General features: G+C 38.1%; 1 protein-coding gene across 2 annotated transcripts in view; it reads right to left on the bottom strand.

Annotated features, from left to right (window-relative positions):
- srfbp1 (serum response factor binding protein 1) overlaps window positions 1–16,069 on the bottom strand; it is a 195,306-nt gene that overhangs the window by 134,914 nt on the left and 44,323 nt on the right. Inside the window, exon 1 of one of the 2 annotated variants that reach the window (XM_059969642.1) lies at window positions 3,939–4,108. The exons of the other annotated variant lie outside the window; for it this stretch is intronic. The gene's annotated coding sequence lies outside the window, so the exon portion shown is untranslated. Of the gene's footprint in view, window positions 1–3,938; window positions 4,109–16,069 lie in introns of those variants that run through there. 2 annotated transcript variants of the gene reach the window in all.

Below are 16,069 nucleotides of genomic sequence, written 5' to 3'. Positions count from 1 at the left end.
TTTGAAGTATTTCACTCTGGGATCACAGAACCTTAAATCTTTTATACAGACTCACTTAGTGTTCCAAAGCTCGTTTTCTCTTCAATTTCACTTGCTTCCTGTGCCAGGAACACAGATATACTACAAAGTTAACGCCTTCATGTATTTGGAGTTTAAATGTGAGAATGCAACAAGTCATAATTCTTCATCCTTCTCTCTACCAGCATCTCCCTCACCCAGTCAATTGTTTTTTTCCTGGTCCCAGTCCCTTTGTGAGAAAATCCCATTGTTGATATTTTACAGAGTTGAGAATATAAAGTTCTTTAATAATTTTGCCATTGGCTACAATTACTAGTGTGTATTACAACATATGCTTTCTTTGGGGAGGTGCACCAGATTTCACTCTATTTCCTTGCTTACCATAACTCACCAGAAGTTTTCAATTAGTTGAACCATTAAGGTAAAGATAGGTAATGATCAGATTGATGATGCTAATACACTCTCTCAGTGTGCATTATGCTGCATACAAAGCAACACACTCGTTTATGATATGTTGCAAACAATATAGTTTGTAATTTGGCTGTTAAGAGTCACACTGCCCTTCAGTCCATTCTCCACTATCTTAGGTTGACAATGGTATTATTTTAATGGACAACAAAAAAAAATCAGAGGCGTTTATTTTTCTTTTGGCACATTGACGCTGATATTGCTTTAATAATGAACGTGGGAAACATTATATGAATGTAGCTAAGGTTTTCCAATCCTCTGGGACCTTTCAAAAATATCAGGAAAATTTCAGCAGATATAATCCACGCATTAGTTGTCTCTTTAGTTGTTTCTAATAAAACCCTGGGTTACAGACCATTAGATTTAGGACACTTGTCAGCTTCTAACAACATTATTTTCTCCACTATTTTCCAAATGCCCAATTAACAAATTCCAGGACATCAGCTTCATGAAAACATGATTGGTTTCCCATTACTTTTCTTTCCCCACTCACAGCCCATCTAAATATTATCAGTTCACAAAATTATCCACTTCCAGCTTGCCACTTAAACTATCTCCAATCCCACCACTCACTTATACAGCAGGAACCTGCCAATCAACATGCTTTGGGAATGTGGGGTTTTCTGATAACTACTTGCTAACTGATAACAGTCTAAATCTGAACGTCGTAATTGTCCAAACATCAGATATTTAGAAAGCCAATTTTTTTTTTGCAAACAGTATTACTGATAACTTAGCAACCTGATATCCAAAAAAATGCACAAATTAGCAGAACTACAATACAACTGATTTAGCAAAGAACCTTAAATAATTTATTCCTGTGTAGTAAGGCATTTCCTCCAATCCCAAAGCTTTGGTTTTTGCCAACATTAATTTGGACCCACAGTTGAAAATGGAGCAGAGTTACTGTGTACGTACATAGCTTTCTGAGAGATTCTAAGCATAAACTCATATTTCAATGTGTGTTGGACATCTTGCTTGCCAAAAAAAAACATAACTGTGGTTGGTCTCAAGAGAGGGAAAAATGTTGCAATCTATATTTCCACCTATGCTAGGGAAATGCAGGATGGGAGTAAATAAATTAGGGGAATGAAAATATTTGGATGTTAGTTGGATAGGGTGTGAATGATGGAAGAAAAATAAACAGGAGACCACCAATGTTTGCAATGACGAATGTTTTCACTGGAATTTGAGGTGGTGTGATTGGTGGTTACGCAGATGATCATCAGGTCAGATCGGTGAGAGGTAGTCTAGGAATTAGATGACTGCAGCAACTGTGGGAGTAAACTGGCATTCCCGGAGTGAGAGGGAAGTGGAGGGGAAGCACCCAAATCATGCAACTTACCTGACATGCATCAAAAAGCAAAATAAAAATGCACAGAAGCTGGAAATCCAGAAAATATAGAGACACAGATCTGCTGAGCATCTCCAGCATTTTTTTCTATTATACATGAATGCTTAATTGGCAATTGCTACAAAAACTAAAATGGGCACTTCAGAACAATGTGGCCTAGGTTCCCTCACAAGATTTCAAAAAAGTGTTAAAGTCCGAATTACATGGTCTCTTGTGATTCCGATAAACACAGTTATCAAGCTGAATTTCAGAAATTTGTGAAACTCTTCAAATGATCATCACATTACAAAAGAAAACAGATATACAAAATTTTAACTGCACAACACTAGAAAAAAGTATTGAGAAGTTTAATTCAGTATTGAGAAGTAGAGTGCCCATCACTGTTGGAGTAATAATGTAGCACAGTGAATTACCCACTTGCTGTCAAACTGCACTAGTAATCATCCCACCGATATCCTAAAGTGGTTAAAATAAAAATCATGTCCCATTCATAGTACTGAGTGTAACTTGGCAGCACATCAATTGTGTTTAGAACAAGATTTTCTCTTTCATCAAACATGCCAGTTTGGTCCCAGGCCAGGGCAAACGATTTCTTAAATTCAGAGTAATTTAGAGAAACAGCTGCCGCCAAAATTTTATTTCTAACAGCACAAAAATACTGAATTGGGGAACATTTAAAACTTATACTTTGAGACCCAATAGAGTAAAACATGTTCTTTTCTATGTAAATTTTGAAATGCTTGAAATGCAGTTGATTTCAAGTACTGTTTTTATTGTACAGTAATTGATTACAGTACTAATACGAATAACACAGACTGAAACAAAATTCCATTACAAAGTCGAATGGAATGCAATATATGGGAATCTGAAAAGTTTGAGAGCTTTACAGCTCAACCATTGTAGCTTATATTTTTGCCATACAAGGAAATATCCCAAAACCACTGCTGTTTGAATTCATAAGACACAGGATCAGAATTAGACCATTCGGCCCACAGAGTCTTCTCCACAATTCCATCATGGCTGATTATCCCTCTTAACCACATTCACCTGCCTTCTCTATTTAACCTTTGATGCCCTGCCCAATGACTTGACCACCACAACTGCCTGTGGCAATGAGTGAGAGAGTGAGTAGTTGGATCCATGGAATGCACTGCCATGGACAGTGAAGAGGCGCATACAATAGGTTATTTTAAGAGACTCTTAGATAGGTATGTGGAGCTTAGAAAAATAGGGGATTATGCATTTGGAAATTCCAGGCAGTTTGGAGAGTAGGTTACATGGTTGGCACAACATTGTTGGTCAAAGGGCCTGTAATGTGCTGTACTACTTCTGTTTCATGAACTCCACAAATTCACCACTCCCTAAAGAAATTCCTCATCTCAGTTCTAAATGGGCATTTCTCTATTTTGAGGGTGTGCCCTCTGATCCTAAACTCACCCACTATAGGATTCATCCTCTTCATAGCCACACTATTTAAGCCAGGGTTTCTCAACCAGTGTTCTGTGAGAGGTCGCTAGGGGCTCCGTGAGAGATCGTGAGTTTAAAAAAAAGTATCGCTTTTTAAACCACGCAGTGTACGATGCTAGCCCTCACAATGGTGGGTAGTGCACAGCTGGACTGTGTTTATTTGGTCGAGTCCATTCTCAGTTTTTGACACAAGATAGGGGAGGTAATTGGTGAGTGCTATATTGCATAGAGGGAGGACGGTAGTCAGATAATTGGTGAGTGCTGCATTGCATGGAGCAGAGAATGGTTGCTGATGAGGAGCATGAAGTACATTTTCCGAGCATTGAATGGACTTGCCCAACTTGGGCTGTGATATCAGCCTCTCCCTCCTGAATTACCTCCCCCTCAAGTTCCCCTTACTCGCAGCTGACTGACTTAAGGGAATGAACGTAGAAAATTTTCATTCTAAAGAAAGTCCAGTGTGGCAGTTTTTGAAGAGGAAGTGTGAGATGGGAAGAAGAGGATTTTAGGCCTAGTGCTATGGACAATTCTGATAAGGTTAGTGAAGAATTACAATCTCCCGAGTAATTTCACTGCACTAGTGCCACAACAGATGCAAACACCATCCATCTTCACAATGCAAGCTACTTACCGATGGATTTTACCTGGACTGGTGATCCAAGTTGTCCTATTCCATTGGGCCTAGTCTGCGGCAAACAACTCAAGAGATGTAGCAATGATGCCACCAAACTGAAACGACATTTAACTACAAATCACAGCAATATGACACGTAAAAGTGTCAATTATTTTAAATGACTATTGGAATCTCAAAACAAACAGATTAAAGCTTTTGAAAATAAAGTCACATTCAGGAAGCAACTTACTTAGTAGCTTTGAGACCAGTTCACTTGAGAATGTTTAAAAACCTGAGTGAAAACCTGGACAAAGAACACAATCTCCTACCACATACAGAAATCTGGTGGCTTAACAGAAGAAAAAAAAGAGTTCTCAAGAAGGTGCTTGAGTTGAAAGGTGAATTGCAGGAGCACTTTCAAGAAAATAGTAGGCCTGAGCGCTGAGCGCTTTGAAGATGAAGAATGGATGCAAAATCTAGCCTTAATGCTTAATAGGCATTTTTCATTATAGGAACCCATTGAACAAGTCTCTGCAAGGCCCTGGAGAAATGTTTTGACTTCAAGTGAGAAGATTCTAGAATTTAAAAAGGAAACTGAATCTTTGGAAAAATCATGTTGCAAAAGGAAATCCTGAAATGTTTCCACTGCTGCTTGGGCTTGAGAGTGAGGAAGGATATCAGAAAGTCTCAAGTGTAATTGAAAACCACCTAGAAAAAACTGCAGAACAAAATTGAACAGTACTTTTTTCTTCCTTTCTATACAAGTATATGACTGGGTGAGGGACCCTTTCTCTGAATCTTCTGCTCAGCTTCAGAACTTGACTTTAAGAGAGGAGGAAGACGTCCGTGAACTGCACTCTGATCATGCACTCAAGATGAGATTTACTGATCTGCCCCTAGACAAGTTCTAGATTTCTGTGAAAGAGTATCCTGCCATTCATAGAAAAGCTATGAACATTCTGTTGCAGTTTTCAACTTCTAACATGTGTGAGCAAGTTTTTTCTTGTTAACAGTAAAAGCAAGGATACAAAGTCTCATTTAAGTTGAAGGTGAAATCAGTGTGCTTATCTCAAGTTCAACTCAGAATTGAGAAATTTATTATGTTTGCCTTATGAATTTTTAAACTTTATGAAAGAGAAAGAAAAGATTAATTTCAAGAAAGGCAAGCTATAAATTCATTCTTTACTCAAAACAGCATTGACAATTACTTTTGGGTAATTAAATCTACATCTTACTGATCACACTGTACATATAATTTTTATGCAGAGTTTCCCCAAGATCAGAAAATTATCTCAAGGGTTCCTCCAGGGCAAAACAGTTGAGGAAGGCTGATCTAGGCCTTTTAATATCTGATACATTTCAAACAAATTCCCCCCCCCCCAAATATTCTTCTAAACCCCAGTGAGTACAGGCCCAGAGCCAACAAATGGTTTTCATATTAACCCTTTCATTCTCATGAGTCTCTCCAATGCCAACAAAACATTTCTTAAACAAGGTGCCCAAAATGGCTCACAATACTCCCAGTGTGGTTTGTCAAATGCCTTAGTACTCTCAAAATGAATGCTAACAATGCATTTACTTTCCTTACCAAGAGTTAACCTTTAGGGAATCTTGCACAAGTGCCTGTGCTGCTCTGATTTTACCAAGTTCTATAAACATACACTTCCCTAAGCTATATTCCATCTGCCAGTTCTTTGTCCAGTCTCCTAATCTGTCCAATTCTTTCAGCAGATTCTCTGCTTCCTCAATACTACCTTAAACTCCATCAAGCCATTAATTCCATCATCCAAATCATTGATATATATTATGTAAAAAAACAGTCCCAATACAAAGTCCTACAGACCACTAGTCACCAGCTGCCAACCAGAAAAGGCTCCCTTTATTTCCACTCTTTTCCTACTTCTAATCTTCTAACTATGCTAGTATCTTTTCTATAATATCGTTGGCTCTTATCTTGTTAAGCAGCCTTATATGTCAAAGGTCTTCTGAAAATCTTAGTACACAACATCCACCAACTCTCCTTCGTCTACCTGCATGTTATTTCCTTAAAGAATTCCAACAGATTTGTCAGGCATGATTTCCCCTTAAAGGAAACTATGCCGATTTCAGCTGATGTTATCTTGTGCCTCCAAATACCCCAAAAATCCATCCTTAATAATGGACTCCACTGAAGTCAGGATAACTGGCCTATAATTTCCTTTCTTCTGCCTCTCACCCTTCTTAAAGAGTGGAGTAACATTTGCCATTTTTTGGTGATTCTTGAAAGATCCTTACTAATGCCTCCACAATCACTTCAGCTACCTCTTTCAGAACCCTGAAGTGTATTATATCTGGCCCAAGTGACTTACCTACATTCAGACCTTTCAGCTTCCGAGGCATCTTCTTAGTAATAGCAACTGCACTCACATCTGTCCACTAACAATCTTGAGTTTCTGGCATATTGCTAGTATCTTCCATAGTGAAGACTGAAGCAGAATACTGAAGTATATCTACCACCTCTTTGTCCCCATTGCTACCTCTCCAGCATTCTTTTCCAACGGTCCGATATCCACTTTCGTCTTTTTGCTTTTTATCTGATAAAAAAACTTTTGGTATCCTCTTATCCTCCACATAATCACTACAGAGCTCAATCAACATTCTCCAGCTATCAAAACACCTGTAGCTTCACACAGAACCTACTTTAAATCTCTGTTGTTTAGCAAAAGTCTATTTGCTTGGAATTATTTTAGAAGGCAACTTGACAGTACCATGTAATAAGCATAGATCATGAGGCAGTGTGGTCTCTAATGCTTATTTAATTGCCTGAGGAAATAACTGAGAAATTAGTTGTTTTTATTTCCTGAATTAGTTGCAGGTTTTTCTCTCTCTGCCAAAATTAATATTTTGGTGTGAACTCGTGTACAAGATTGTATTATTTTTTGTAAATATGACAGATATATTTGAGCTACTATAGTCTTTATCTGTCCTTATTGTCCTACCACAGCCAGAAACCACTTGAAATCTCTACACACCTCTAACTTACAGATATTCAAACAGGGTAGGCATATGAACAAACTGTAACATTCTCAGTCCCTTCCCTTTCAAACCACGACTGAATGCAACTTATAACAAAGAAGTTGGCCTCAATAAGCACTAAAGTCAATTATTCGTAGATGGGTATTGGCAAGCTTGGGAGGACACCTCTGGTGCATGGTATTCGAAGTGTGGGGGTTGAACCACGTCTCAGTTAAAGAATTCAGCAATTCCTCACTGCCCATTGATATAGCAATCTTGCAGTTCGGTCCTTTATCTTGCTCTCCTGTATGTTGGCCAAGAGGATGCTACAGAGTGGTGTTCGTATTCACTGTTGCTCCAGTCTGGCCAGAAGTTTCTCACAGCGACCTCAATTCTTGGGAGCAATGGCAGCCATCTAGACACTTCCAGGAGCTGTACCTGCATTTTTGAGAGTCAAATTCATCTAATCTTTCAGGATCATAACATTGTTAGTGCATTTAGATGATTAAAAAGTGTGTTTCTTAAAGAGAAATTACAGGTTGCAAACTGCAGTGATAACTGTTACGATATACAGCATCTGGTAGTGTTTCTGTAAGCTGCCTACAAAACATCACAATCTACTGCCACTGCCTTTTTAAACTTGTATAGTTGCACAGTGAAGAATACCGTAATTGGTTGCATCATGGCCTGGTTTGGAAACACGAATGCCCAGGAATGAAAAGGCTACAGGAAGTGGTGGATACAGCTCAGTACATCACAGGCAAAGTCCTTCCCACCATTAAATACATTTACATGCAGTGATACCACAAGGAAGCAGCATCCATCATCCCACCATCTACGCCAGGCTCTCTTTTTGCTGCTACCATTGGGCAGGAGGTACAGAAGCAAGAGGCCCCACACCACCAAGTTCTGGAACATTTATTGCCCTGCAACCATTCGGCTCCTGAATTGGCAAGGATAACTTCAACCATCACTACTCTGAACTGACTATCATCTGCAGATTCACTTTCAAGCACTCTTCACAACCCATTTTCTCAGTATTAAACTTTTTATTTGCGCAGCTTGTCTTCTTTTGAACAACTGGTTCTTTGTCAGTCTTTGTTTATAGTTTTTTATTTGTAAATTCTATTGTATTTTTTCTTTTTCCTGTATATACCTGTAAGAAAACTAATCTCTACGTAGTATATGGTGGCATATATGAACTTAGGTAATAATTTTACTTTGAATTTTGAAGTGCACCTCTTATACCAAATTCAATCATCGTCTACACATTCCCAACAAAGAGTCTAAAATTTCTCAGTACCTTTTTGATTAGTTGCTTATAACAATTACCCTGTGTCAGTGAAAATGCTATTATTTTCAAAAATGGCTTTGAGCATCTTAGAAGCATTTTCTCTGTCCTTCCAATAACATCTTCTTAGGGCAGAGCTCAAAGCATGCATTTCGAGATAAGTAGGGGCTATGTAGAATGTTCCTGAATGTTGGAAGACACCCACGTTTTAGAAATATTTGTCAAACTAGATTCTGATTTTGGTCCCTATCAGTTGTCAGGAAGGAAGACATTGTAAGGCAGAAGATAGAGTGGTTGATGCTGCTCTGTGCATTTTTCTTGGAGTTAGCAAAAAGTGAAGCTCATGTCCATTGTATCTCTTGTAGATAAGACTCCATATTGATTTTGGAGATCTTTGGCCACTAGAAGGCACAGGTTCTTTCCTCATCGTTGTTGTTACAACAGATTTATCTCTTTTTATGAAGGTGGTCATGAATATGGAAGATGGAGTTTTGAATTTCTATCAAAAATCTGTGAAGACTCTAGTGACTTTTCTTTTGGTTAAAGGTGCCAAAGAACTGGGAATACTATAGTGGTGAAAGATTTTGAAGGGGGATGCAAAGAAGTGGCTGCTGTGGTTTTAAAGTTTTACTATCAAGCATTCAATGGAAAGGATCACTTGGCATGTCAACCTCTCAGTACCTCAGACCTGGGAGCGCATTCCAAGATACTGTTCAATGTGCTGCGGTTTGAGGGCTGCCAGACGAAAGAGACTGCTACCTTTGTGTATAAACAACTCGAAAGGATTTTGCATCCAGTCCAGGTCAGGGATGCCTCTTCATGCAAAGAAGTGATGTGTTCCAGACAGTGATTCAGATTTCAGGATTGAATAAAAAGTTCATTGGTACATGCACAAATAAGTCTTGAGGAAGGATATTACATCTCAAGGCAGAAAACAGATGTTTTTACATTACTTGGGCAAGGACTTTTCAGGATATATCATTTTCAGCATTTTCTATAATTTTTTCCCATTTTCTTGCTTACCTCCAGAGCTAAATCCTCAATACTTTGTTATATTCCCTTGTCCGGAACTGAGTAATCTTTTCCATTCAAGTGTAAGTGTGAAGCACCTGTATGTTGGGACCTGCAAAACTGCCGTGTCTGTCTTTTGGAGCAATGATGGCATACCGCAACGAAAAGCCATTCTGGATATGCATCATGATCATGTGCTCACTAGATCTCGCTCAAGATGAATTTTCTACAGATGCAATGACAGGGAGCATTTTCTACAGCACAGAACCATGCCTTTCAGCCCATCTAGTCCATGCCAAACTATTATTCTCCCTAGTCCCACTGACCTTCACCCAGACCACAACTCTCCATAGCCTTCCCATGTCTTACCGAAATTCCCTTAAATATTGAAATTGAACCCACATCCACCACTTCATTTCACACTCTCACCGTCTTCTGATTGAAGATTCCCCTCATGCTCCCCCTGTACACTTTCATCTTTCACTCTTAACCCATAACCTCTATTTCTAGCTTCACCCAACCTCAATCCTAAGCACAACTTTATGCCTCTATCAAAATCTCTCTTCATTCTCCTATGCTCCAGGGAACAAAGTCCTAACCTTTCCCTGTAACTCAGGTTCTCAAGCTCCAGCAACATTCTCTATACTCTTTCAATCTTACTGATTTATTTTCTGCAGATAGGTGACCAATATTACAAATTAGGCCTCACTAACATCTTACACAACTCCAACATAACATCCTAACTCCTGTACTCAATACTTTGATTTATGAAAGTCAATGTGATTAAAGCTATATCTACCCACGATGACACTTTCAAGGAAAACCTCTGTGCTACAATGCTCCTCAGTGCTCTGGCATTCACTGTGCATGTCCTACTCTGGTTTGTAATCCCAAACTGCAAAATCTCACACTTGGCAGATGGAATTTTTCAGCCCATTTTTCCAGCTGCTCCAGATCCCATTGCAAGCTTTGACAGCTTTTCTAGCTGTCCACTATGGCTCCCACAATCTTAGCGTCATTTGCAAATTTGCTAATCCAGTTTACCACATTAATACCCAGATAGTTGATGTAGATGACAAATGACACTAGTCGCAAGGTCTCCAGTCAGAGAGGCAAACACCTACTACCACGCTCCAGCTTTTCCCATGAAACCAATGTTAAATCCAATTTAATACTTCCTCCTGAATGCAAAGTGACTGAACCTTCTTGACCAACCTCCCATACAGGACCTTTGCTTCATAAAAGGGGGAAAAAAGTCAACTTTGACAGCACGTTAATAGAAAGATCACTTAGAGTATATGTAATGTACTTTCCTATTCTGTAATTGAAAGCTTGCTTGCTACCTTGGGGAAATTCTAGGTAACTACTCTTAAAATATGATTTTCAAAATAGTCTGCAGGACAGTACCAACTTACACAATTTTCTTGATTATATCCAGCTATTAATAAAAATAACTGAAATCTGAAATGAAAAACCACAGTTCAGTTCACAGAGAATATAGTTAATGTTCTCTCTCCACAGATGCTGTTTTAACTGCTAGGTACTTATGTTTTTATTTTTGACTCCTTTCTGTTCCAAGATGCTGACCCAGACTGATCATTTAATTATATCCTTAATTAACTCAAATGAGTTTTCTAATCCATACTTTTCCCCATCACGTAGCAAAAACTAACTAAGATGTTCAATGAATCTGTAGAGTTAAGTTTATTTTACTTTGCAGCATAATTAGAACTGTTTCAATCTTTTTTAGTGATCAGCTCAGGAAACATTAATTTCCAATGTTCACCAGATTGGTTTCTAAGTCAGTGGATTTGTTAAGAGAGCTTAAGTAGACTGGAACTATACTTGCTTTATCTTAACAAATGGTGATCTTATTGACAGTACAAAATGCTAGTGGTGCACATCAGGGCAGTTAATGTTGTCCTTGACTGAAATATTTAGAAGCTGGAGTTACATGCATTTAGAGTAGAACAGAAGTAATATGTTCATACATAGGGTAGTGCATTTTCTGAATTCTGGCCTCTCAGTGTACTTGAAATTGAGATGAACATTTTTTTTGATATTCATAGAGTCACGGGAGATAGGATTAGTTCAAGAAAGTATCGCCGATTTAAAAGATCAGACAATCATGACTGAAGAGGTACAATGGTCAGAATTTCTTGTTTTTCCTTCTAATTGTAATGTCCTTGGTTTCTTGCATTTCCAAATAACATCTGCAAAAGTTTTGGTTTGAAGTATGAAACACAACAGGGGAAACCGCCTCAAAATAAAGATATCTGTTCTAGTTATTGCCTCCTCTCTTTCAAAGTGTTCTTTATGGGGTTAAGGATGGCTTCTTGTGACTCTTGATCATAAATGGTTGCTGCACCAGTTACAACATTGTTATATTCAAAATTATTATACATAAAAGAATTTGAAATACCACTACTTGTACAAATAACATGCATTACAAAACACTGAAAAGGAATACAAACATGCGGCAAGAAGTTCAAAGTTGGCTTTGTTTCTGGATATTGAATTTATTGCCTAACTGCAACATATATTTAACCCAAATTTCCTCTGATGTTAAAGATTGAATATATTCTCAATGACCTCATCCTCATTGGACAATTTTCAGGAACCATTTAAGCTATTCCAGTAAACTGCCTTCAACTATAATGGTCAGGGACCCATCTCATTCGTTGCTCAGCTTCTTACAGAAATAACTGCTGACATCTGCAACATATTCATCCTTCAGAATTCTGAACCCATTCCATCTTCTCCCAACTTCCACATTTATCTGAAAATATACTTAGAGGCTTACTTGATTATTTGATGCCAAATAATGGAGAAAAAAGTAATTTTCCAGAAGCTCACAAGCAATAAGATGGATGAAACTGATTCAATTCAAACATGCCATCAGCTAGAAATGGAGGACTGCTTTACAGAAAAACAGAACAAATGCAATGAATTTGCACATCTGTGTTCATAAAATAGCTCTCAAATAATGGAACTGATCCTTAGAAAAAAAATTTCCTGATGAACTTGCATAAGTTTTTAAAGATACCTCAAATCATCCAAGAACAAGCTTCTGGAAAAAGGTACAAGGCATTTGACATAAATGATAATATTCAGACGTTAAATCAAAATCTGTTTATCTAGCATGAATCTTTATAAAGTGGAACATGAAGTTAACTAGCTGAGGCCAAGGGTGCTGACGATTAAACAAAACTCATACTTTTAAGATTTAAAAATAAATCTAATTTCATTTGAAATTTAACTATCTTGAAAATCTATGCTCAAGGAGTACAACTGTGAAACTGCAGAACTACTGACAGCAAGTCATTAAGATATTAATGTGACAACTTTCAGAAGCTATGGAAGATCAGGTGAGCTTATATTTTATGTAGATGGCCACCCTACATGTAGCCAGAATGGGGAATATGATGCAAACCTCAGAATACAACTCGTTTCTCATTATTCAGTTCCACACAAGATAGAACAGCAAAGTAACAGTACCACAATAATCTTGGCTGCAATTAATACCAATCGTCCTCTTCCTATGCATCATCCATATCTCTCCATTCCTTTCATATTCATCCGTCTAAAAACCTCTTTACCCCCATAATATATACCAGGAAAGTGCACTCTGTTTAAACAACTTGCCTTCAAGGTTACAGGGAGAAGAAAGGCCATCTTAAGTTTTACGTGACACGAGGGGCATGTCCTTTGATGTTTGAACTTTCTACCCTGGGGATAAGATTCTCTCTAGCCTCCACCTCTCATAGTTTTGCAGAGCTCTCAGGTCTCCCCTCAGACTCTGATACTCTGCAGGGGTTCCCAAGCAGAGGTTCACGGACCTCTTGCTTAATGGTATTAGTCTATGGCATTAAAAAGGTTGGGAACCCCTTCTCTAGGGAGAGCAAGTTTATCCTACCTCTCCTTAACGCTCATACTATTTGGTAAACCAGATTCTGCACCCTCTCCACAACCTTCTCATATGTTCTGTCACTCATTCCACATGGATCAGTGCTGGGTTAGTGTGTCCAATGCTTGTTATATTCAAAATTATAATACATAACAGAATTTAAAACATGTTATTTGTGATATATTTTAGTGACTTGGATGAAAATACAGATGGGTGGGTTAGCAAATTTGTGGATGACATCAATGCTGGTGGAGTCATTTAGAGTAAAGGACAATCAGAGTGGGATATAGACGAGTTTGGCCCAAAACACTGACTATACTTTTTTCCTGGCTGTTGAGTTCATCCAGCATTGCGTGTATGTTGCTTGGATTTCCAGCATCTGCAGATTTTCTCTTGTTTGTCAGTTATAACTTCCTTATTCTTAAACACAACACCCCTACAAATGAAAGCCAGCATGTCAAATGCTGCTTTTACTACCTTATCAACTTATAGAGCCACTTTCAGTGAACTACAGTGCTTTTAATGGGTCTAGCTTTAACTGTACATTTTCTCCTTTCATTTGATCTTCTGAAGTTCTAAATTAAACTCCATTTACCACTTCTCTCCCTCAATCTGTAACTGATCCATGTGCGGCTGCACCTTCATGTACAAGACATCTCAATTCAGGCACCAATACAGTTCTCTTCAGTGCACTTGCCCACACAAGATCCCAGTTGTCAACATGCCATTCCAAGAAATGAAAAAGAAAATCAAAGTTCTTTATTATCAAAGAATGTATATACACCTTGAGATTTGTTGGCTTACAGGCAGCCACAAAGCAATTTGTGATACACCAGTACAGCTCATCCTTCAAATCAGCTTCACTTCCATTTGCTTCTTCATTGTGGTGATAGTGGACCACAATTTACTTCAGAAAAGGTGTCATTAGTACTGTTTTTAGTTGTATTTCTTGCGTTCTGAACTACCACTATGTTGTTGCAATTTCAGTAGCACCATCTTAAATTAAAAAACACCCTACTCTTCTTTTCCAGCATCTCCAAGCACTTGCCCTGAACCCCACATACCCCCATCTGCATTGCTTTTACACTGACAATTCCCAACATGCTATCTTTGCAGCTACATAATCTTTCCACACACCTATTCCTTTATGTACTTCTGTACACCAATTCTCTCTGCTTGAATATTTACCCCTTCTTTCCACTGCACTCATATGAACACCGAACAATCAAATGTCTTTGTCATTTTACTTTACCAAAATTTGTGCAAGGGGAATACTTGTACAAATCTAGTTTTAAGCTTACTGACAACACCACTGTGGCTGAGTTACAAAAGCATTTTGAGCTTAGGCCAATCTGTAGTTTATTGTGATTTAAGATCAAAGTGAGGACCATTTTATAATACCCCAAAGAGCATTCTATAAAGTTCTCCATTGATAATCTAATTCATTTAGTTACAGCTGCCTTTAATCATTCTCTCTGCCCTGTGCTTCAATCATTTAATTACAATCTATAATGAGCAAATGCTCTGCAGGAATTCATTCTTGCTGAAAGCACTCCAGGCACTTGGTTCTATATATACACCCAGTTCACCTGGTAACAGACAATACACAAAGAACATACCATTAATTTCACAAACTAGCAACTACCACATTTGAAGATAATTTTATGCAATGAACATCCCTTTCACATACTTAAGTAGGAAGCCATATTTTCCTCTTTACTCTTATCAAGATACAATGTGGACCAATATACAATAGAGGTGAATTAGACAGGTTGGATTGCACATTAAAAAAGGAATATTGACTGGTTTGTTTTTAAATTCAGTCAGTAACAGTTTGGAATGAAAGCCACTAAAATAGCTGTACTTAGGAACCTTTAACAGTTATGCAACAGGAACCGAGCAGTTAGCTATGCACGAATGAAAAAATATAATTTTCTCAGATTGAAGCAAGTTCTGCTGGTGCATCGGTAAGACACAGATGTTTTATTTTACTATGCAGCTGCAACCAGTGGCTACGTGGCTTATGACATGCCTTACAGTAAGCATAATCAGAAGTAAAAGTCTAATTAAAAGCCAGATTTGTTCCAAACATTGAACAATGATACTTGGTTATATTTATTCAACATCTGCAATCTTCTCAATTCTATAAGTAAAATATTTTTGCAAAATTATGCCAAATTGGTCTAACTCACTTGGCTTTATAATGGTTATTTTTCCAAAAAGGATATCCAAAGTATTCGAAGAGATTTAATACTAAGCATAATGTGATTTAAAACAAAACACAGATGAAAGTGAAATTCTTCAAGCAGTGGGCTCTAGTTTTCTGAATTCCAGGGTGACTGATGGAGGCCACTAAGGTGGCCAATGAGGAACAGCAAGACTCTTCCAAATAAGAGGCAGGAGGTGCCTAATAAATTGGGCACCTAGATAGGTTGTGAGGTGATATGCTCTTTCTGCCACTAATACGGGGGTTCTGTGTAATTTCCTTGGACTCAAGATTCTCAATACCATCCTAAATATACCCTTTTCAGAGATGTCACCAGACAGGAATTTCAAAAGGTCAATTGAGATGCTGCATTTCTTCAAAGCAGTTTTAAAACATACTTCTGTCTTTTCTGTCTGAATGATCATCTCTCCAATACTGGGCGATGTTGGTCTACTGGGCGATGTTGGCCTGGGAGATGACTGAGATCTTGTTGTTTTTTTTTAACCCTTTCATTGAACTTGGAGGTTTTTGCAGAAAGCGTTGGAGATAGTTTTCTGTGCCTCAAAGTGCCTACTATATGTAATCCAGGTCTAGAAGGTATATATGGGATTTCGACATTGCTGCAGTCCAGAAAGCCGTGAGTTTTGTGCCAGGTACAGAGATCTTGGTACGGAAACACCAATGCCAAGAATGAAAAAGCCTTCAAAAAGTAGTGGAAAAAGCCCAGTCCATCACAGGAA

The sequence above is a fragment of the Hypanus sabinus genome, chromosome 5 (genome assembly GCF_030144855.1).
Source record: "Hypanus sabinus isolate sHypSab1 chromosome 5, sHypSab1.hap1, whole genome shotgun sequence".
Taxonomy (NCBI): Eukaryota; Metazoa; Chordata; class Chondrichthyes; order Myliobatiformes; family Dasyatidae; genus Hypanus; species Hypanus sabinus.
Note: the sequence above shows the minus strand (reverse complement) of the source record. Positions and strands in the feature narration are given on the sequence as shown.